A 25,814-nucleotide genomic window follows, 5' to 3' on the forward strand; every position below is an offset into this window, starting at 1 on the left:
TACACAAGGGAAAAGTATCTTAACACTGCTGAAATGGAGGACATTTTATTTATTGGTATTTACAAGACATTTTTGAAGAGCATGTGTGAGGGGCTTTGCATAAAATAATTTAATGCTGAATATTCTGATAATAAATATTATGGATAGGACAGACGTCCTTATTTGTCTCTTGCTGGACACATTCTCTAGTCTAAATATGTAAGCTGACAGTTCTGGTAAAGTAATTTTATGTTGTCTTTGATTTACATTGCAAATGTTTAGGAAGTAAATCATAATATCTCATGTTTTGCACTCGAAATTGCATTCATGATGCCAAAACCCTAATCTGATAAAGGGCTCAATTCAGAGTGTTGTGTCTTCATTTGACTCCGTTCATGCTTAGTGTAGCCTTTAATCCCTGCCTGTACATGGCTTCCAGCTTGACACAAAAAGTTATACTTCATGGCAGAGATTACACTGTATTCCTACACATATTTCAAGCTTTGTACAATGAAAGGTGATTAATGCTGTATACTTAGATGAACAAAGATTGGCTGTCTACTCATATATGCTTGTTGTAAATCAAACATTACAAAGGTGAATGCCAAGGTAAAATTAATTGAAAACATAAAAGAAGTCACTGTAAGTAGACTTTAAATGTTGTTGACAACAATTTCTCCATAACACTTAATGGAAAAAGAAAATACCACTGCAATCCCCCACCCCTACCCACCAATTGCATCCAAATGGCCCAAAGACAAAAAGATATAGGATGTTGTTAAAATGCTTTTCTTACTCGCATTTTGTAGAGTACAAATATCAATGCCACACATCACTAGGAAAATTCTCTCAATTAAAAAATGTGACAAGAGATGTATGAGTGCAGGGTGAACGCATGTACATCTGTAGCACATTGCTAAGAAGGCACCAAACCTTGCTCCTAGACAGAAGAGGTAGAACAGAAAGTAACTTACTTTATGCAATTCTGTTATTAAAAAAAAAAGTAATACATTTTTAAATAATGCCATTGTATAATTGCAATATGTAGTGTTCATATGCGGCAAGTACAGATTTACCTATGGCTGCTTTGATTACTTACTCAGTCTTCATTTTCAAGACCAAATCATATTATCCATGTGTAAACCTTACATTAAGCACATTCAAAAGTTTAACACAAAATTCTAAAATATTTTTGCAAAGTGTCATGGCCCTTTCTTTCTTGGCTGCCCATTCCTCATGTTAAACTATGAAATCATAGGATAATAGTCACTTCCCTTCATCAGTATTCAGTGTTTGAAGCAAAAACTGCTTCCATGCTATAGTGTCTCCTCTCCAACAACTAATGACATGTAACAAAAACTATTTAACTTATTGATTCTTTTCACTGCTTGATATTGAATACTGTTTCCATACAAATCCCCATTTTTGTAGTACTGGGTAGGTCTACAAACGTATTACCACCAAACAACTTCATAACAAGCTGCTTTTTTAGAAACCCAGACATAATTATTGGTTGTAAAGAAGCACAACTTTCTACCACATCTTACAATTGCTCACCAGGTTAACTCTCCCCTATGATCATAGTTTTTGCTATATGCTGCTGAGAGTAACACAGGATAAGTAGAGTAGAACTGCTGAAATAGTGTGGATGCTGTATGGAGTGCCACATAAGATGACGGAGAAGGCAAACATATTCTCAAGTAATTGAGGACAGTTAGGACACCATAGCTGGGACTTTTTAGTTCCTTCCAAGCAGACAGTTAGGACAGCATATGTGATGATGTGAGGAGAAGTAGGACAGTGGATGTTTATAGCATATGCCAGCAGGACACTCCAAAGTCATTTGTATATAAAACTGATTTGTACAGATGCTTCTGCTGAAAAATGTATTTGTAAATCTGCTTGTGTTAAAAATGTACCAACAGTGTGTCCTGATGGACAGAAAAGAAATACACTTGTATGTCAGACTGTACTATTGTGACTGATTAAATGTATATATTATAACAGAGGCTATTGGAAGAGAAGACGTTAAGTTCAGCCCCAGCTAACTTTTAGAAAAATATCCTGAAATTAAATTAGTTAGTTTAGGCCATAAAGATTGTATCTCACAGGTCTCAATGCAGCCAGAGACAAAACGTCTGTACTAAGAAGCCTTCTATATTGTCCTTGGCGGTGAACTAATTGCTACAATGGAAGGGTGGAAGTGTTGATATGGTTTTATAGCTTAACATCTTAACAAAGCTCTATCTGTGTGTATGGTAACACATATGTGCAAGATTGTTGTTCAATTTCTAGTAAAAGGGGGTAGTATGGGAACCAGAAGTCAGATGGCCAAATATATGTGAAGTCATTCTTTAATCCAGCACTGAAATGATGTTTTAATACTAGATGAGACTAAAGTCTCAGTGCAGTCTGCTTTTGAAACCTGACATAGAAGGGTCAGTCACCTACTTCATCTTGCCTTGCTTTAGTAAGTAACCAGGGAACAGTAATTCTTTAGATCAGTCAGGAAAATATAGTGAGATTAGTTAAGTACTGTTTTTTACTGTATCTGTGCAAATCTATTCATCTGTCTTATTTTAACATTTCCTGTGATTGAAACTCTGGTTATTTTAAATAGACATTTAATATTTTTATGTTCTTTTATTTTTTATTATTAAATATATTTAAACTTTTCATTGTGGCTTGTCTTTTTGAGAATGTTTTAACCTTTGAGAGTACTTATATTTATTTGGTGACACTGTGGCTGCTGCTGAAAGCCTTGCTGTTTGGTCAACATTACCATTTGTATTAATATTAATTTTACTCAGTATAATTGGGTACCCTTGTAAGAGCCTTACAGTAGCTGGCTTTGGAGTGTCCTGGTGCCAGTAACTATATTTTAGTCTGGGCAGAGGGGCATAGCTAGCAAGTCTGTGCCAGCCTTTTCCAGGTGTGTTGGAACAGGGACACAGAGCACTGGTTTCACAGAGAGGGTGGTGGAGGACGTGGCCTGGGACACTCTGCTGAGGACAAAGTTCTGTAGCTGTCCCAGTGGGGAGTCTTACTTGGGGGCCTGGAAAGAGAGATAAGGAAACTCAGACCCCGAACTGAGTGTGTTCCCTATGTACTTTTAAAGGAACTTGTGCTTGGTGCAGAGAGAGGTGCATCTAGAAGTACTGTGTGCATCTATCTTTGTTCCAAGTGAATGTCCCTCATTGGTGTCCATGGCAAGGATTCAGGCTCATTGATTACTGGCCCAGAGGAGGGACATCACAGCATAACTGGGACTTAGTTTCTTCCAAGCAGACAGTTAAGATAGCATAACTGTGACTTCTAAGTTCCTTCCAAGGAGACAGTTAGGATATCATAACTGGGACTTCTTAGTTCCTTCCAAACAGTAACAAGAGAGTGAGTCTAGCAGCATTTATAAAAGCAGGACTTATAGGATATTGCATTAAAGAAACTTGAGATGACGTATGAGGAAGTAGTAGCTAGCCTTATCTGTTCTAGTCTGTATATGTCTAATAGTGACCCATAGAATATCACAATTACAAATTCTGATATACTGTAGCACACTGACATACATTTTATCTCTGTGCTGTCATAAAGTATGACATGCCAGTTCCATCAAGGATATCATATGCAACAGATGGCTTATGTTTTAGCCATACCAGTGATCTAATAAGTCATGTGGTGACAATATTAAGTGAATTTTTCAATAAAGTCTTTTCGGTATTAACACAAATCAGATAAGAGGTGTAATAGTGTTAAAAGTGTGCTGACTTGTAGCGAATGTCACCGATATGTGTATTTATCAAAACTAGAAAGTTTTTGTCAGTCAATGGTTTAATTACAAAGTTCCAGGTGATTTTACTTCCCATTCTAAAACGTGATTTAAGTAGCTTATTGACAAATCTGTCCAACATTTCATTTTGATAAAATGACTAGATGTTTTCAACAATTTATATATAAACATTATTATGCTATTAGATCCAAAAATATGAAGAATTCTGTTAAAAGGCACTCTGATAACAAAGCTTGTTTTAAGCAGTTTCTTTTTTCAGTGATGGAGTTTACAACTGTGGATCCCATTGGAAAATGTGGAGCATGTACCAGACTATAGAGTGCTAATAATGGCTATATTACATGTCTGCACTCTACTGTGGATCAATGGGAAAATTAATTTTAAAGATGTCCTTAATTTTAGGAAAGTGATACATCGAACATTCATTTTTTAATACTTAATATTTTTTTATCCATATTTTATTTACATTCTTAGGCTGGTGCTTTAATGTGTGAAGCTCATTTATTTAATGTGCAGTATGTTTTGAGCAACAGTCTCATGTTTATGATTTATGGTTTATGCTATTTTCTGAGCAGATTAGTTATTAATTCTGTTAGTCTGAAGAAGTCATTCTCTGATGGAAGCACTTGTTATGAGGTTTGCACTTGTAAAGAACTGTATGATGTTCTTCATGTTTCACTGTTGCAGTCATTACATTTGGGTAATCTGCTGGCAGGTTGCCCTCAGTCGGCCTGAATTCCAAAGTCTTGGGTCCTGCGTTGGTTACTGTCTCCTCTCCCATGACGTCAGGTCATCAGGGGTATAAAACATGCAGCCAACGCCATTTTCTTTAGTCTGTCTTGCTGCGCGGTGCCCAAAGCAGAAGCATTTTGCAAGTGCCGGTTGGCCGACTACTGAAATATTCGAGTTTGAGTTTCAGAACCGAAGTCTTCACTAAAGCTAAGTACCCCATTGGGGAAACTTTTTTCTTGCTCCATACCGATGTCAGAAAAAGTTAATAATTGTATTACTTGTGGGGAGCAAATACCTCATAAGGATTTCCATTTGTACTGTATTCCTTGACTAGGCCCTGATCACAACGTGCCTGGCTGTCGGTTTTGTGCTAGATTTAACCAACGCACTATTAAACCTTGGTATATTTTTGCCTCAAAGTATTTTGGAAACAAAAAAGTTTTAACTACCCAGAAATGTCGTTGGATAGCAATCCGAGTACTGGAGTACATAAAAAACGCAAATAAAAGGACAGAGAAAGGCAGTCAAGATCCAAAACCGATGACAAAACTTCTTCTAAGCCAGTCGCCGGTTCGCCGGTACTCAGTGAGGCACTTTCACAGCACTTGATACCCGCTACCTTTGAGTCACAGGCCTCTACCTACACACATGTGGAGTCTGGCATACCGCAAGATACTCAAGGTATTGGACCGATGGATGTATCTCCCTTGGATGGGTCTGGAGCCGCTGAGCAGGCACCAGCTTCTGAGGGTGTGTTCAGACCTCAACATTTGTATATCAAACCGATGACAGCTGCAAATCCAAAGACAAAAGCAACTTCTAAAACTAAAAAACTGATGCATGAGCCACATGCACAGGCCTCTATGCCTAAATAACAGATGACCAAAATGGCTGAAGACCTTATTACCTTGGTCAGGGGTACCTATCCCCCTCCAGATAAGAGGCCTAGGCAAGACACTGATTATGAATCTTCAGATCAGGTTTCTATTTCTTCTGATTCCTGTTCTGATCAGGAATTATCTATACCTCCCTATGAGGATTCTGATGCAGAGGAGTCTATACCATCTGCTTCTCCTCCTGAGGATTATTCATTTGGAGAAACCTTGCATACTTTGAGGGAGTATTTTCACTGGGAAAGTCAAGATTTCTCAGAATCAAAAAAGAGGCTCAGAGATTTCCTTCTTCTCCCTCAGCGCAGGCCTTTAGCCACTCCCACTGTTTTAGACATTGTGGATGATGTGTTTTCAGAGTCAAGCTTGTCCCCTGACTCCTTACCTCCGGCTCCCAGTAAGCCTGACAGATATTACAGGGTCCCTGACTCACATAAATTTTTATTTAGAAACCCTGCTTGTGATCCTGAAACTATTTCACAGGGTCCAAAGGGAGTTAAGGCCTCAACAGCAAAAAATCCTACCCCCCCTGACAGAGATTCAAGGGCACTGGACAGATGGGGAAAAAAGGTTTATACATCTGCAACCTTGGCAATCGGAGCCTTAAACTGTCAATTTCATATGCTTAAGTATCAACAACATGTTATGGGATTGCTGAAACAGAAAATGATGTTGATTTCTGAATGTGCAGAAAATAAAGAATTGCAAGAATTATTGCATGCAGCTGAACAGGTTGAAAAGCATACTTTGCAATGTGGTTTTGACTCCTTTGCAGGGCCGCAGTTACTGGATCTGTGATTAGGAGGCATGCCTGACTAAAGGAACAAAATTTGCCTGATCATGTTAAAGCTAAATTGCTAGATGCACCTTTGCAGCATGATACTCTGTTTAGTATTAAGGCAGAAGATGTTTTAAAGAAAATGGAAGACAAAGCTAAGTCTATGCAAACTGTTAAAGACTTCTTACAAGTGCAGTCACCAAGATTCAGTAGACACTGGACTACAAAGAATTGGTCCTTTCCTGTGTCAGACAGAGCTCAAAGGGGCAAATCCAGACGCCCTAAGGGTTCCAGATACCAGGCGCAAGATTCATACAGGTCAAAGCAATGGGGCGCTTCTACATCCAAATCTGAAGGAGATAAAGTGAAAACCTACAGAAAACAGTCCCAATAACTTCCCTCTGCCTACACCAAGCACTTATCTTTTGGCAGCACCCTTAGAGGGAAAATTAGCACTTTTTGCTCAAAATTGGCAGTTAATAACCCAGGACAAGTGGGTACTAAACATAGTATCACAGGGATACAGATTCCATTTACACACTCTGCCAATGGCAAACGGTTGGCCAGATCTGCCCAAAAATCAGTGGGCAGAGGCACAGAAACAGATTACGTCCCTCATGGATAATGGGGCCATTCAGTCAGTACCAGAACAGGAAAAAGGATAAAGTTTTTACTCAAGACTGTTCTTGGTACCCAGAAAGGACAAGGCCTGGCAGCCAATACTGGATTTATCAATTTTGCACACATACCTGGACATTCCAAAATTCAAAATGCTGACTTTGCAGCAGCTTCTGCCCATGCTGGGCAAGAATGCTTGGTTGGTGACATTAGACCTAAAAGAGGCATACCTGCATGTCCCAATAAGACAATCGTGCAGAAGATACCTCCATTTCAAGGCTGGCTTAATGCATTACCGATTCTCTGCACTGCTCTTTTGCTTATCTACTGTGCCCAGGGACTTCACAAAGTGCCTGGCACCAGTAATTGCATTTTGCAGACAAAAAAGTATACAGATATACCCTTACTTGGATGACTGTCTCATTCAAGCAGAGAGCAAGGACATTATTCTTCAACACCTGGCATTTGTGAAAAGGCTTCTAACATGCCTAGGGTACACAATAAATGAAAAAAAATCTCAACTGATACCCTCTCAAAAGATAACATTCCTGGGTGCAAGCTTGAATACAACTGCCCAGATGGCTTACCTAATACCAGACAAGCAAAGGCACTGACTACTTACTTCAAACTGATGGCGACAAAAACCCAGTTATCTGCAAGACAAATTCTGCAGGCTTTGGGCTTCATGGCATCCTGCATCCTACTGATTCCATATGCAAGACTGCATATGAGGAAACTTCAATGGTACCTAAAAAGTTTATGGAGTCAACATTCTCAGAGTCTGGAAACAATGATTCCTCTCATCCCCTGCCTACAACAGGAGTTTCTATGGTGGGCAAAGACCTGTCACCAAAACATGGGGCAGGCCTTCACTCTACCCCCTCCAGCCGAACCTTAACAACAGATGCATCAGATTATGCCTGGGGGGGCCCACATGGCAGGAAGATGCATTCAGGGCATATGGACTCCAAAACAAATGCATCTACATATCAACCAGAAAGAGATGCTAGCTGTTCAAAATGCTCCAACAGCCTTCAAGGACTTACTTCATCCAGGACAACTACTGATAAAGACGGACAACACCACAGTCATGTGGTATATAAACAAGCAAGGGGGCACACACTCATACCCCCTTTGCAGATTGCATGGCAGTGTGGGACACAGCTTTGACCTACCAAATACATCTCCAAGCTCAATTCCTGCCACAAAAGCAAAGTACTCTGGCAGACGATTTTAGCAGAAACCTTATGGACCCTCACAAGTGGAAACTAAATCCACCAGTCTTCAGCATGATAGCAGAGAAATGGGGGAGCCCAGACATAGATCTATTTGCCTCTCCCCAAAATTATCAATTGAAAATATTCTGCACAAGGACTTATCACAGACAAGCATGGAAAGTGAATGCCCTATCCTTCAGTTGGAAAAACCTATCAGTGTACGCCTTCCCTCCTCTGCCTCTTCTTCCCAAGGTCCTCCTAAAAGTCAGACTAGAGAAACCAGAGATGATACTAATTGCCCCAGACTGGCCCTGCCAATACTGGTACCCAGTCCTAAGGAACTTGTCTCAATACCCAGCTTGGACCTTACCTCAAAGACCTCAACTACTGTCTCAGCAAAACAATCAGATCCTGCACAATCATCTCCAGACAATGAACCTGGCAGCATGGCTGATCATGTAGATATACAAACAACTCCTCTCAGTAAAGCTGTGATGGATGTCATTTTGGAAGCCAGAAGGCCTAGTACTAGAAAATCTTATGCTGATAAATGGAAGAGATTCTGTGCTTGGAATCAAGCACAAGGAAACTGATACAGCAGAACCAAATATTCCTCAGATATTACAATACTTACTGAGATGCTTGACAATGGCCTATCTTTCTTTTAAATTAAAATCCATGCCTCTGCCATTTCGGCTCACGGTGGTGGTGCTGCGGTAGCATTGTCGCCTCACAGTAAGACGTTGTCCTGTTCGATTCTCAGCTAGAGTGTTTTCTGTGTTGAAGACATGCGTGAATGGGCGTACGTTCATTGAAGGTTGTGCGTCAAGGCTGGCAACTCGGCATGTAAAAATCTACTGCCAATCATTAGCGGACCAGAGTTCCTCTGTGGCGACCCCTAACCAGGAAAAGCTGAAAGACACAAACAACAACAATACAGAGCCAACAATCTTTTCACATCCTTTACTAAAGCAGTATCTTAGAGGAGCCAAAATTTAAGGCCTCCTAGAAGATCACCTTTACCTGCATGGGACCTCAATTATGTATTGGAAAAGCTCACCCTGCCTCCATTTGAACTAGCTGATACTGCTGATATAAAGTTCTTATCATGGAGTTCTGCTACTAGCAATTACTTCAGCAAGAGTTTCAGAGCTACAGGTCCTCATGGCCTTTTATCATATTTTACCCAGACAGGGTGTCTCTGAGAACAAATCCTACATTTATGCCTAAGGTGGTTTCCAGTGTGGCTCTTAATCAAACAATTCATCTGCCAACCTTTTATCCAAATCCACAGAACAAGGGGGAGAGAATTCTGTATTCCTTGGACGTACACAGACAGCTAAGATTCTACTTGAGCAGGACTAAAGCTCTAAGAAAAACCTGAGCAATTACTAGTGACATATGCTGCAGGATCAGAAGGAAAGGCTATTTCAAAGCAGACAGTTTCAAAGTGGGTAAGCCACTGCATCCATTTTTGCTACTTACACCATGGTAAACCTGTGCCCAAGGGCATTATGTTTCATTCCACCAGGGCTGCAGCTATTTCAGCAGCCTTTCTCAGAGGAGTACCAACCAAAGACATTCTAGAGGCTGCTACTTGGAGTTCTGTTCACACCTTTACAAAGCATTATCATTTGCCTCACTACTCTTAAGTCCAGGGCAGGAAGGCTTTGCCACTGCAGTTCTGCAGGGCCTTATAGCCGCACCCAATGTTGTTTAGCTCCAGCCTCCCAACCATAGCTTTGGGATTCTACCCAAATGTAATGACTGCAACAGTGAAACACGAAGAACATAGTACAGTTGTGTAAACTTACCGTAAATGTAGATGTTCGAGTGTATTCACTGTTGCAGTCCAGGTTACCCGCCCGCCATCCCCCAGTCATTCTGGAGTTTATCTTTCCTTCTCTATCTTCTACAACCTATGTGCTGTATTTGCTTGTAGATGAAGGTAAAGTTTATATTGATGCATGTATATATATATATATATATATATATATATATATATATATATATATATATATATATATGCTACATTTTGGGGGCACCTGACATCTGGGGCGAGAAAAACTAAAGAAAATGGCATTGTCTGCATGTTTTATACTCCTGACGACCTGACGTCATGGAAGAGAAGACAGCAACCGATGCAGGACCCAAGACTTTGGAATTCAGGCCGACTGAGGGCAACCTGCCAGCAGATTACCCAAATGTAATGACTGCAACAGTGAATACACTCAAACATCTACATTTATGGTAAGTGTACACAACTGTACTTTCTTTGTAGCTACTCTGTTCCTGTCACTTTTTAACCATGGATGTTTTGTGAGTTATGACTGTGGAATAAAGCCTTTGTCCCTTGTTGCTTGGATTGGTTGTAAATGCCTAACTTTGCTGCAAATGAAAGTGGCATTCATATTCATGCCTTTTAATAATTGTGCACATTGACACATAGGTTGTATGTTATAACAGGAGGTGTATAAATGGCGCAAAACAAATTTGTTCTTAACATAAAAAAGTAATTGCTGTGCAAAACCTTGTATCATACAATTATACTTCATTTGACATTCCTGGGGGGTATTCATAAACACCAAGCTGTAGCTGGTGCATCTAGTGCCCAATATCCATTCCTGATGTAGTGCCCCCCCCCTCAGCTCTTCAAGAGTGAAGAGCAAAAAAAAAAAGAAAAAAGAACTTTAGCGTAGCTTACTTTCTAGCAAGCTGATTGTTACATTTGTATCATTTGACTTTCTATCTCCTACAGCCAATCCATGCCCCTCAACAATGAACAAATAGGGTATACTAAAAGTAAGAAAAGTAGTGAACTTCTGCACTTCCCTATTACCTTCCCAACACTTGGCTCACAGGGTAGCTACCCCACCCCCACACTTGTTACTCTACTGCTTGAACAGCCTAATACTTCATGAAACAGCAAAGTGAGCAGTGGTCTACAGGAAGGTGATGATTCAGAAACACATATAGAGCAGCCATGTTACCACACAAAAAATATTGTGGTAGGCACTAATGATAACTTAATGACATGCAAAAGAGTGTCAACATTTTAATGGTTCATTGCATATGCATGTAATGAAATCAAACATGAAGGCATGATTCAGAAATGTATAAAGTTAGCATGATGAGCCACATAGATGAGTAATTCTGATTGCCAGGATTTTATAATGTACCATAGCGTTGTTTGAACAATGCAGTTAGTAGTAATATCAGCATTAGCTAGAAAGCTTGTATTAGTGTCTGCCTTCAGAGTTAGTATCCACAATGCTGAGCATTGTTATCCTCCTAATCACAAAAGGGTCCATTAAAAGCTAGTGTGTCATCATCTTGGACATTATAAACTGCTGCTGTTTGGACAAGAATACCATATAGGGGCTAATAAACAAATGTTGCCCTCTCACAGGGAATCAGATGAGAAGGATGTATAGAATGTCTATCCCAGTGGACAAGAAGGTTTGTATAGCATTAACTATCCTTGCTAAATAGTACAAAATGATGCTGTTATTGGCTTGGAATTTACGTCAATTTTAGAAGATATGACAGTGGTCAATAGATTGGAAAAGGTAGAATTTTATTCCAGTCCCAAAAAGGGGTGATGTTAATGTCTTCAAATTTACAAACATTTGCACTTGATGCAGATGCTAGAAAGGTAATGCTTAAGATCCTTCAAACAGTATGTGGTCCCAGAACTAAATTTGTCCACTGTTATACTAGCTTTTTCCTTAATCTGTGTGGGCAGCAGTACTGTCAAGGATTTAATCCAAACATTACTGGGTGTTATCACTAAACTTCCTGACATATGTAAGGAAAGCATTATAGTTGTTTTTGCTTTAAATGGTTATTTAATATTTAACTTTGAGCTTCATAGAGGTACCCTTAAGATGTCTGTTGGTTTGCTTAAGTGTGCTGTTAAAGTGAATATATTAATACCTATTTTAAGCATTGAGTAATCTCTTTCTCTTGCTCTTGTTATATATCTTGTTTATGTGGGTACTTCACTGTGCAGGTTTGCTTTTAAGTGTCCTGTTACATTTGATGTGGCTAGGGACTTCCTTATCATTATATGTAGTCCAAGACAAAGGCAGTGGCTTTGAATAGAGTCTGTTACAAGAGGAAGAGGAGGAGGATTACAATGGGATTTCATCAGTCAGTTGAAGATTTGCTTTTGAGGAGTCCATAAATGTGGAAGTATTTGCAAAGGAATCTCTATACTTTTTAAAGGAGAATGTCACTGACTTATGGTCTTTACCAAGTGAGGATGATACACATGGAGGCATGAGAGAAAGGGCCATATTTATGAAGGTAGGATCAAAAAGTATTTGTATCTGTGGCAGGAGGATTAACTCTTTGCACAAGGGAGTTAACTTTTACAATGTCACGGTAGCATTGGGCATACCAGCCATTAGCAGTGCAGAGTAGTCATTTTTAATGATAGTTAAAGTAACCTGGTATGGTATAAACTCTTTGTACAAAGGAATTAACATTTACAATGTCAAGGTAATATTGAACATGCCAACCATTGGCATTGCAGCCCAATCATTTTTAATGGATAAACTGTTGTCAAGTAGCTCCAAGACTAGGGGTGTTATACCAGCAGAAACAAGTAAATAAAAACCAAAAAGCAGCAGTTGCTGGTATACACACGGCACAAGTACAGTTCTTTCCAAAGTCTCTATTCACCACAGTAAATGCTCACCACGTTAAGCAGTAATAAAAAGTAGGTAAAAGCCAAAAAGTAGCGGTTGCTGATGTACACACGGCACAATCACAGCTCTATCCCAAGTCTCTATTCTCCACGATAAAAGATCACCACGTAAAGCAGTAGTAAGAAGTAAAATCCTTTTAATGACAGTAAGCGCTTTCGCCTTTCGGCTTCTTCAGACTGTATAACACTAAATTACAGTTCGAACATTCATTTAAATACTCTAACATAAGTTCTTATTGGTTAAAATTAACAGAACTCTGTAAAAAACAATACGAGTCTAACCGGAAGTCACTGAAGTCTATGCTTGTATGTAAACATAACCATACGCTAGCATCAATTCACTGAAACATTGAATAGAATTAATTGTTCAGTATCTAAATACATTTACTTTCATATCATGTAGCGCGATGTACTATTATGTATGCTAAGACTAACTAAACTCTAAAAAACATTTTGAGTCTAACCGGACATCACTGAACTCTTTGCTAGTATATGAACGAAATCATACACTAGCACCAATCTATCAATGAAACATTGAGTTGAAATAATTATTGATTATCTAAATACATTCACCTTCATTTAATGTTCCAAGATCTAATATTCATCGTGGTAATTCCAACCACGTACCAGCTTCGTGTTGATGCAACTTGAATGAAGGTAACAAACTTGAATGCATCAACGCATGAAAATGATGTCACTGCGTCAGGTATAAGAAAATTGACATTCCATATATATCTTCTTATTTAAACATCACTTCTAACAACAAGTTGATGTCTAGACAAAATCAAAATATTCGATACATACATATAAAACAAGAGTCATAAACTCGCATATCTGTGTATGCGTGACATCTAAAACAATGCTTAAAACAAGCATAGGAGCATAGATCGTTATCTATATGTCCAAACACAACTATACAATACTTATAAGAAAGAATAAATACTCCTGTATAAACCTCACCATGCGACCCTATGTTGGTAAAAACAAGAGGCGCAGTTGGTGAAATGTCCTTGTTAAACCGCTACAACCTGGGTAGCGTAAGTCCGCTTGAGCGGGTTCAGCAGTACATGTGAGAAACTTCAAATTCAATTTATTAAAAGTGTTGAAGTGAATGAAATTCGTGACATGTGCTAGAGATGCATAATAAACATTCTATTGCATCACATGCTGTTCCAATCGGATTTCTAAAAAATATATATGTTCCTAAAAAATATATATATATAAATCCATATATATTTCTAAAAAATAAATATTTCTGAAAAGATAATAATAATAATGATGATGTATATTTCTAAAAAACATATAGTACCTTAAGGTGTAGTCTCATTGTTACAGAAGATGAAATGTAAATACACAAAGCATGATGACCATTAGAGTGTAAAAATGGACTCAACCTTATAAAAGTGCTATTAAAAGTGTCCTCAGCCTTTCAAGAAGATTATAAATAATATATTAAAAATATATACGGGTGTATCCAAATGTGAAGAGCAGAAATACGGTATAAATGAAACACATATCACTGCTGGTTACCCTAAATGGGGTCCCATGTATGCTATGGTAGTACATATGTATTTAAAGACATTAGAGTGAGTGTGAGTGTGAGTAAATGTATTGACCAATGTTACAAAGGGTTCTCTCTTTCTCTAAATGTCTCTTAAAGGATTCTATAGTGAATCATTCCTGATGTTTCGGTGCCCGTAATTTCCTTTTCCTAAGAAGGGGTTTAATTTGAACCTTGTCATTGAGGCCCGGATGTTGATCCGCCCTGAGTCTAATGATCCACTTCATTTCATTCTCAAGGGTGTAATTAATAATATCTCCACCTCTCATACCAGGTATAATCTTCTGAATAACAAAAAACTTGAAAGTGTGACTAATTCCTAGTTCCTTGTTATGTTTGGCCAGAGCGTTAAACATGGAGCCTATCCTAATATGGTAGGTGTGCTCCCTAATGCGTTCCTTCAATGACCTGTTGGTCTTGCCAACATAGAACGCTGGGCACATCTCACAGGCAGCAATATAAACTATGTGCAAACTATTGCAGTTGGTGTTTGTCTGAAAATTATATATGCGTTTAGTAATGGGATGGGTGAAAACTGTAGTTTCATTAACGTATATACACTGATTACATTTGCCACATGGTGTCGTATTAGTGGTGTGCGTATACTGCCTATGTGTGCTAAGATGATTCCTTGGTTTGCATAAGAGTCTCCTCAAATTAGGTTGGTTCTTATATACTACATTCAAATTAGATCCTACTATATCCTTAATGTCCTTGTCCAGTAACAATATGTCCCAATGTTTTTCCATAATCTGTCTAACATTCATGGAATCTCTCGTAAATAACATGGATGCTCTATTTATATTCATTGATATTGGTGCATCACCCATCCCCATGTTAGGAGGTGGTTCGGAGAAATAAGGTTTTGCCTTATTCTCCCTAATGGCTTGGACGTCTAATGTAGTGCGTTCGAAATCTGTAATGTCATAGCATCTTTTCATAAACTTATTCTTCAATTCAACCAATTCTTTAGCATAGCCTTCCTCTGTTGGGTTCAACCTCGAGGCCCTAATGATCTGGCCTTTCATCACATTGTTGAAAACATATCTGGGATGCATGCTGTCCTTGTGTAGTATAGTATTCCTATGACATAATTTTCTATGTACTGAAGTGTTTAATAACCCATTATTTAGCCTGTTGATGTTCACATCTAAATAAGAGATCTGATTGTGTGAATAAGTTGTAGTGAACCTCAAAAAATTTGTAGAATTATTCATATCAGTTATGAACCTCAATAGTGTGTCTATATCACTCCTCCAAATGAAAAAGAGGTCGTCCACGAATCTACGATAGATGCCTACATGTTCCTTAAAAAATTGAGATTCAAAAAGAAAGGTCTCCTCCCATTGAGCCATAACTAGGTTGGCGTAGCTGTTGGCACAGGACGTGCCCATTGCTACGCCATCCTTTTGCAAAAAGAGTTCCTCACCAAACATAAAGATGTTATTAGTTAGAACAATTTCTAGTAATAATGTAAGGAAGTCGATTCGTTAGTTGTGAATCTTTCTAGTAGGACACTCAGTATGTATGAAGAGGAATTGTTGAATAAGGGGCTGAATTTCATACCCACTAAGAGAGGAAATATTGTTGATTACATAGTTGACTCTAAGATGTTTATAAGAAATGTTCAATTGAAATTAGAGTTTGGCAACACTATTGAGAGACAGACTACTGAAAAATTCAAACCTAACAGTGTGTATATCCCCCAGCTACACCCTCTCCTTGATGTCTACTCAAGAATGATAGAAAATGACATACATACGTATTTTGAAGAGACACAGGATGTCAAATATAAACAGATTTAAACTATTAGGGCTACCTAAATTACACTCTTCAAATTTTCCCTTAAAACTACCTTCCTCGAACTATACTACTGATCTAATCAGCGTATCCTATAACTAAAAAGATCATCTCTACTTGACTCCAAGTAGACTATTCTCTATCTGTTAAACCTAGCACTTGCTCCTACAGTACTTATTACCTTGCTACGGCACTCTTGTCATAGATAGTACCCCAAAAAGGCAAACCCCCATTTCTGTCACCCACGTCCCCGGAATCTTTTTCAAAGTTTTTGTCTATTCCTTCTAGCATGTCGACGGATCAGTTGCTAGTGTCCTCTCCTGCTCAGCTGGTGAACCTGGGAATTTTGAGGCAATGTTACAATTGCCTCATGTACACTGAACAACCCTCTCCTCCTCCCACAAAACACAAATACATGCGAGAGATGCAACTATACGGCCAAACTGGAGGCTGAGCTCTCTCAACATAGGACTGGCAAGACCAGTCAGGAGGAGAAGGTTACCACACACACTATAGACCCAGTCTCACATAGTACCATCACAACCTCAAATTATACACATAAACACACAAAGACATACTCGGAGGCTCTGAACAAAAATCTACCAAAACAGCAGAGGCCACCTAAGCAGACACCCAAACAACCACCACCTCAGAACACAGCACCTGCAACACATAGACCTCACAGTCAGAGTGTCAAACAGTCACAGCCCTTAAGGCCAAACACATTGCCAGACACACTAGTCATTGGTGACTCCATAGTCAGACACACTGATGTTCCGCTCACCAGACTGAGTAAGGAGAAGGTCACAGTAAGCTGCCTGTCGGGCGCTAGAATCCGCCACATAGCAAGCACTCAGGTCTCTCAACAGCAGGTACAAATATGACTCAGTCATTGTCCATGCTGGTGTGAACGACCTGAGACGTACCTCCTTGGACTACATGAAAAGAGACATTGAGGAGCTATCTGATTATGTAGCCCAGGCAGGTATGACCCTGACCTTGAGCAGTATCCTACCTTCACCAAGAATGATGCCACAATACAGAGATAAGATGATCAGCTTTAACAATTGGCTTAACCACTGGTGTCATTCAAAGGGGATCCAGTGTCTGTCTGCCTGGGATGACATGCTGGACAAGCCACGCTGCTTAAGGGCGGCTTGCACCTGTCACCCTGGGATTCGGATATTGGCAAAGGCTCTTGCCACCCCATAGTGCCTTTTTAGGCAAGGCTCAAATTCTAAACCTACCACCCTAGAACACAAAAAGGAAAAAACTAAGGGTAATGCTGCTCAATGCCAGAAGTCTAAATCTCAAAATGCACACTCGAGGCCCTTCTCAATATGGAGAACATCGATGTCTGTGCTGTGATAGAAACCTGGTTCAAGGCTCCTGAGAGCACCCCAGCACTATCAGGTTTTACCTCATATCATGCGTTCCGGCCCCAAAATCCGGACAATACCAAGAAAGGAGGGGGGGTATCCATATTCATCAAGGACACCCACACCTCAAGACTGGTGGCAACGCACGATGCATCGGAGACCATCCAGGTGCAATTAACCATAGGCAAGACTGCTCTGCAAATTGTAGCATGTTACAGGCCACCCTCACAAACTCAGGAACCTCACATGGCCTTCCTGAAAACACTAGAGGGATAAATGTATCACCAAACACCATCATACTAGGTGACTTCAATTACCCTAATATAGACTGGGAACACTACTCAAGCCCAAACACCCTAGCCCAAAAGTTCCTGGAATTCATAAACTCAAATGCCATGGAACAACTAGTCACCATCCCCACAAGAGGAGATAACATACTTGATCTCATCATCACGAACATGGGAGCACAATGTTCAACACCGAAGTATACCCTCACTGGTGTGATCAGATCACAAACTAATCTCGCTGTAGGTCCTCATCCCACCCCACCTGAAATAAAAAGACCACAGTAAAAACTTCTCGAAGCCGACTTCACACTTCTAAAGACTAGTGTGGTCTCCTTTAAGGCCCCGAGCCGCGGAAAACAGTACTCAAGCCGCTGAATCACTCACAAATGCCTTCTACCAGCACCTGCAGGACTGCATGGATAAGGCAATCCCAAGCAAAACAAAGACTCTCTGTACCAAAGGCAAGCGTCCACTCTGGTGGACCCCAGCCATAAACAAACTCTACAACAAAAGGAGAAAGCTACTACAAGATAGAGCAAAATCCTTAAAAGGTAAGACACCCTTGATCACTATAAGTACAAGCTAAGAGCTCTCATAAAATCATCCAAAGCAAATTTTGAGAGAAAAATAGCTAAAGACTCAAAAGACAATCATAAGGCATTCTTTAGCTATGTTAGAAACCTGGGAGGAAACTCCCAGATATGCTCAGAACTAGTCAAAAATGATGTGAAGATTACTGATCCTACAGACATTGCCAACATACTGGCTGACAGGTTCAGTGCAAACTTCTCCCCTCCCCAAAAGGAGAGATATCTATACTAGACGATTGCTGCCCCCCAAACATTTCCAACGCCCAAGTTAAAACTGCTCTCTCCAAAGCAAAACACACAGCATCCATGGGACCCGACGGTGTCCCCGGCTGTGTGCTCCACGAACTCAATGAGGAATTAAACCCACAACTAGGACAGCTATTTAATCAAAGTCTTACCTCTGGATATGTACCCAGGAGTGGCGCACTGCAACTGTGGTCCCACTTCACAAAGGCGGTGCTTCCACCGACCCTGGAAATTACCGGCCTATTAGCTTGACAAGCCTTATCTGCAAAGCCATGGAGAGGATCATAATGGACCTCATAAATAAAGACATAGGGAATTTGCAGACCTTGGATCCAACCCAGTTTGGCTTTGTCAAAGGCAGATCATGCCTTTTAAACTTGGTTGACTTTTTGAAACAGTCACCAAAGCCATTGATGAGGAAAGGCAGTCCATACAGCCTACCTGGATCTGGCGAAGGCCTTGATACAATACCTCACTCGGGTATCATTGAAAAACTCAGCAGCTTAAATGTTAACCCATACATCACAAGATGGGTTGCAAACTGGCTGAGTGACAGAACCCACAGGGTCAGAGTTGCTGGCGCCATGTCAGACTCAAAGCCTGTCACAAGTGGGGTCCCACAGGGCTCAGTCCTGGGCCCACTCTTGTTTGGCATCTACTTTTCCAGTACAAGCAAACACAGGAGGGTTATGGCTGACAAAGTTTGCAGATGACTGCAAACTGGGAGCCATAGTAGAAAACACATCTGACACAGATATCCTTCAGAAGGGTCTCACAGAAATGGATAACTGGTGCCAGAGCCATGGCCTAAAGTTAAATGCCAAAAAATGCATAGTCATACCCTTCGGGAAAAACAAGGTTACCCCTAGCTACCAAATAGGTGGCAATCCACTGAGCACAGAAGAAGTTATCAGGGACTTGGGGACCCAGGTTGATTGTAGTCTGTCATTCGACACCCATGTAGCTAAAGTAGTTAGGAAGACCTTCTACGTTGCCCACCTTATCATGAAGGGATTCTCATCTAGATCAAGGGAGGTCATGGTCTCCCTTTACTCATCTCTCATCAGACCAATGATTGAGTACAATGCCCAATTCGGAATGTATCTGACCCGACACTTGCAGCAGCTGGAGAGACCACAAAAGTTCCTCACCAAAAGGATAAAGGGTCTCAAAAATCTGTCCTATGCTGCCCGACTGAAAGAACTCCATCTCTATTCAGTCGCTTACCGCTTGCTCAGAGGTGACCTTTGCCTAACATACAAGGCCATGTCAAACCCAGATTTGATGAATATGCTTCACCTCAAAAATCTAGATCCACCAGAGCCACAAGGGCGGAGACTTAAACCTCGACACGGCTATTAATAGGACGTGCTGGAGGGATAGATTCATCACCCAAAGACTCCCTATGCTGTGGAACAAAATCCCGGTATATGTGAGGCAGAGCACCTCGCTGGCCTTGTTCAAGAGAAATCTTGACCAATGGATGGGAGATCGCAAATATACCCCAGGGATTACCTCAGTGTCACTGCTCGACAGAGGCACAGCAAAATAATGGGTATAGTTCCCCATACTTAAGGGGTGGCGTAAGCCACAAAACGATGGGCTAGGCTTGTAAATGCCCTCGGGCAGATAGCCTAGTATGAACCTATGAACCTATAACTTGAGTTACAAACATAGGCAGGCACTCAGTGATTTAAGAAATGATAAGAATCTGGTGATCAGGCCTGCAGATAAAGGAGGACCGATAGTACTAATGGACATCACAGACTATGATAGGAGAATGTTTCTCCTTTTGTAGGACTCGTCCTCTTATTTAAAAATAAATATAGAAATTGTTAAGGAGAAAGTTATGCAGATATCTTATACACTAGATGAGCTATTAGCATCCAATAACATCACTAAGGAAGTATACAATTATTTTAGAGTTTGCAATCCTCTTATTCCAATTATACAAGGCCTCCCCAAGGTTCATAAATCACACACAGAACCCCCCATGAGACCGATTGTTTCAGGACAAGGGTGGGTGACTGAACCACTGTCGATCTTTATTGAATACCACTTAAGACCATTAGTGAATAAAAACAGTTTTATCCTTAGGGACAGTAAACAGTTTTTATTGGATTTGTACTCATACATGAAGTGTGTAGATGATAATGCACCTTACCTACTGGTAACGTTAGATGTAGTGAGCCTTTTCACTGTCATCCCCAATGATCTAGGGATACAATACGTCCAAGATTATTTAAAGACACACTCTGATCTTACCCCTGAGAAAATAGACTTCCTTACATTATTACTAGAAATTGTTCTAACTAATAACATCTTTATGTTTGGTGAGGAACTCTTTTTGCAAAAGGATGGCGTAGCAATGGGCACGTCCTGTGCCAACAGCTACGCCAACCTAGTTATGGCTCAATGGGAGGAGACCTTTCTTTTTGAATCTCAATTTTTTAAGGAACATGTAGGCATCTATCGTAGATTCGTGGACGACCTCTTTTTCATTTGGAGGAGTGATATAGACACACTATTGAGGTTCATAACTGATATGAATAATTCTACAAATTTTTTGAGGTTCACTATAACTTATTCACACAATCAGATCTCTTATTTAGATGTGAACATCAACAGGCTAAATAATGGGTTATTAAACACTTCAGTACATAGAAAATTATGTCATAGGAATACTATACTGCACAAGGACAGCATGCATCCCAGATATGTTTTCAACAATGTGATGAAAGGCCAGATCATTAGGGCCTCGAGGTTGAACCCAACAGAGGAAGGATATGCTAAAGAATTGGCTGAATTGAAGAATAAGTTTATGAAAAGAGGCTATGACATTACAGATTTCGAACGCACTACATTAGACGTCCAAGCCATTAGGGAGAATAAGGCAAAACCTTATTTCTCCGAACCACCTCCTAACATGGGGATGGGTGAAGCACCAATATCAATGAATATAAATAGAGCATCCATGTTATTTACGAGAGATTCCATGAATGTTAGACAGATTATGGAAAAACATTGGGACATATTGTTACTGGACAAGGACATTAAGGATATAGTAGGATCTAATTTGAATGTAGTATATAAGAACCAACCTAATTTGAGGAGACTCTTATGCAAACCAAGGAATCATCTTAGCACACATAGGCAGTATACGCACACCACTAATACGACACCATGTGGCAAATGTAATCAGTGTATATACGTTAATGAAACTACAGTTTTCACCCATCCCATTACTAAACGCATATATAATTTTCAGACAAACACCAACTGCAATAGTTTGCACATAGTTTATATTGCTGCCTGTGAGATGTGCCCAGCGTTCTATGTTGGCAAGACCAACAGGTCATTGAAGGAACGCATTAGGGAGCACACCTACCATATTAGGATAGGCTCCATGTTTAACGCTCTGGCCAAACATAACAAGGAACTAGGAATTAGTCACACTTTCAAGTTTTTTGTTATTCAGAAGATTATACCTGGTATGAGAGGTGGAGATATTATTAATTACACCCTTGAGAATGAAATGAAGTGGATCATTAGACTCAGGGCGGATCAACATCCGGGCCTCAATGACAAGGTTCAAATTAAACCCCTTCTTAGGAAGAGGAAATTACGGGCACCGAAACATCAGGAATGATTCACCATAGAATCCCTTAAGAGACATTTAGAGAAAGAGAGAACCCTCTGTAACATTGGTCAATACATTTTCTCACACTCACACTCACTCTAATGTCTTTAAATACATATGGACCACCATAGCACACATGGGACCCCATTTAGGGTAACCAACAGTGATATGTGTTTCATTTATACCGTATTTCTGCTCTTCACATTTGGATACACCCGTATATTTTTAATATATTATTTATAATCTTCTTGTAAGGCTGAGGACACTTTTAATAGCACTTTTATAAGGTTGAGTCCATTTTTACACTCTAATGGTCATCATGCTTTGTGTATTTACATTTCAACTTCTGTAACAATGAGACTACACCTTAAGGTACTATATGTTTTTTAGAAATATACATCATTATTATTATTAGTATCTTTTCAGAAATATTTATTCTTTTGAAATATATCTGGATTTATATATATATACTTTTTAGGAACATATATATATTTTTTAGAAATCCGATTGGAACAGCACGTGATGCAATAGAATGTTTATTATGCATCTCTAGCACATGTCACGAATTTCATTCACTTCAACACTTTTTAATAAATTGAATTTGAAGTTTCTCACATGTACTGCTGAACCCGCTCAAGCGGACTTACGCTACCCAGGTTGTAGCGGTTTAACAAGGACATTTCACCAACTGCGCCTCTTGTTTTTACCAACATAGGGTCGCATGGTGAGGTTTATACAGGAGTATTTATTCTTTCTTATAAGTATTGTATAGTTGTGTTTGGACATATAGATAACGCATCTGTACGTTCCTATGCGTTGGTTTTAAGCATTGTTTTTAGATGTCACGCATATACAGATATGCGAGTTTGCGTACTCTTGTTTTATATGTATGTATTGAATATTTTGATTTTGTCTAGACATCAACTTGTTGTTAGAAGTGATGTTTAAATAAGAAGATATATATGGAATGTCAATTTTCTTATACCTGACGCAGTGACATCATTTTCATGCGTTGATGCATTCAAGTTTGTTACCTTCATTCAAGTTGCATCAACACGAAGCTGGTACGTGGTTGGAATTACCACGATGAATATTAGATCTTGGAACATTAAATGAAGGTGAATATATTTAGATAATCAATAATTATTTAAACTCAATGTTTCATTGATAGATTGGTGCTAGTGTACGATTTTGTTCATATACTAGCAAAGAGTTCAGTGATGTCCGGTTAGACTCGAAATGTTTTTAGAGTTCAGTTAGTCTTAGCATACATAATAGTACATCGCGCTACATGATATGAAAGTAAATGTATTTAGATACTGAACATTTATTTCTATTCAATGTTTCAGTGAATTGATGCTAGCGTATGGTTATGTTTACATACAAGCATAGACTTCAGTGACTTCCGGTTAGACTCGTATTGTCTTTTACAGAGTTCTGTTAATTTTAACCAATAAGAACTTATGTTAGAGTATTTAAATGAATGTTCGAACTGTAATTTAGTGTTATACAGTCTGAAGAAGCCGAAAAGCTTACTGTCATTAAAAGGATTTTATTTTTTATTACTGGTTTACGTGGTGATCTTTTATCGTGGAGAATAGAGACTTGGGATAGAGCTGTGATTGTGCCGTGTGTACATCAGCAACCGCTACTTTTTGGCTTTTACCTACTTTTTATTACTGCTTAACGTGGTGAGCATTTACTGTGGTGAATAGAGACTTTGGAAAGAACTGTACTTGTGCCGTGTGTATACCAGCAACTGCTGCTTTTTGATTTTTAATGGATAGTTAAAGCGACCCAGTATAATGGTGTTGGGAATATGGAGATATTGGCTAAGTTATTAAGATTGCTACCGTGTTCAGTAGAGGAACATAAAGAGTATTCCATTAACAGCTACGGAATGGAAATGATAATCTTGTTTAGCATGATTTCAGCATCTAAAAGTTCAAATGTTGTGTTCTGAGTAATCACTTATAAGGTGATGATATCCTTGACAAATACTGATGCTGTCCATACAGTTTTAAGTAGAGTTTAACAACATGATGGATTCTAAACCCAGGTAAACAGGGAGTACTTTCACTGCTTTGAAACAATATTTCTGTGTCTATGTATGTGCTCAAGGTGCAGGGTATTATCAAGTATCAGCATTTTGGTAAAATTCCCACTTCCGAGCAGAGCCACATTAATGTCCTCTAAGTTGCACTTTATTGGACTGGAATGTCTAGTAGGAGGCCACTGCCTAAAAAGAGCAATATGAGACAGCAAGGACTTTAACCAGAATGAGAAGGTCATAATAAGAGAGGCTGTGTAGCATAACCTTTGCTCTACCCACAATCCGTCATTAAGGACAAAAATATTTTAGTATTACTTTTAACTCTCCTTTAATCTTATTGATATCTTTAGTTCTGTACCAAAGGCTTTTCCTACTGCATCTCTAAGCTTCATAGTCTCTTACTGTTAGGACACCCTTGTCTCAAAGTCAGCTCCATTACAAGATTCTCACACATTGTCATGGTCAATTATTTTCATTAGGTCGGTCTTTCTTCTTTTACCTTTAGCTTGCTGTATTATAATCTGAAGTAATGTCTAGGCCCTGACTCTTGTTTTATTTCCTGTTGCTGGCTATTTGTGGTTTTACAACATTTATTTTATTCAGTGTTGTTTATATGGAACTGTCCTTCTTTGACTGCACTGCTGAAAAACTAAACTGAGAAAAGGTACAGGTTACTTAATAACAAAATATGCCCCTTTTTCTTTCCCTATATATATAGGCCACATGACTAGTGTGGCTAATCCTGTCAGAAAAAAAGTAAATGAATACAGAGATGTATGTCAGCATTGAAATGGAATTGCTTATTAGACAAGGTAACTTAGTGTTCTATTACCAGGTGGTTTCATTGGCAAATAAACAGTCTAATTTAGATGTTTCTTTGTTTCTTTCAGATGTTTCTCAATGTCCCGTTTTCCTTTCACTGCTTTAATAAAAATGGGTTTTCAAGTTTCATGCTGTATGGTGCACTATTTTTCTCAGCAACTTGCAGGTGTTCCAGTATTTGTTAACGTTTATTGCTCTTTGTATTAGTTAGACTTTGAAGGAGGTCTTGCAAAACTCATTCAGTGACTCATACATAATATGTGTATACCAAGTCCATGCATTATAATGATACAATATTGTCTTCACAAAGAGTTTTTTTTTTCTTTTCTTTTTTTCATTATATATTGATACAGTTCAGGCAGGAGCAACAGCAGAGTACAGTACTGACTGTCCCTTTGTTGGCACTGTGTGTGTGTGTGTGTGTGTGTGTGTGTGTGTGTGTGTGTGTGTGTGTGTGTGTGTGTGTGTGTGTGTGTGTGTGTGTGTGTGTGTGTGTGTGTGTGTGTGTGTGTGTGTGTGTGTGTGTCTTGTGTGTGTGTCTGTGTGTGTGTGTGTGTGTGTGTGTGTGTGTGTGTGTGTGTGTGTGTGTGTACAAAAACTTATTATATTAAGAAACAGTAAGCAAAGCTGCTATTCATTGTATTACATATGAAATCACTGATCCTTACAGAAGACCACTGTAGAAACCTTTAGTAGTAGAACACAAATGGTGATGAGTATAGAC

At 39.3% G+C, this 25,814-nt stretch overlaps 1 protein-coding gene across 3 annotated transcripts in view; it reads left to right on the forward strand.

Annotated features, from left to right (window-relative positions):
* The window catches only part of MID1 (midline 1), a 1,755,005-nt gene that overhangs the window by 1,144,439 nt on the left and 584,752 nt on the right, over positions 1-25,814 (forward strand). The window lies entirely within an intron of this gene.

This window comes from Protopterus annectens, chromosome 5.part0 (genome assembly GCF_019279795.1).
Source record: "Protopterus annectens isolate FY-2018-M chromosome 5.part0, PAN1.0, whole genome shotgun sequence".
Lineage (NCBI taxonomy): Eukaryota > Metazoa > Chordata > Ceratodontiformes > Protopteridae > Protopterus > Protopterus annectens.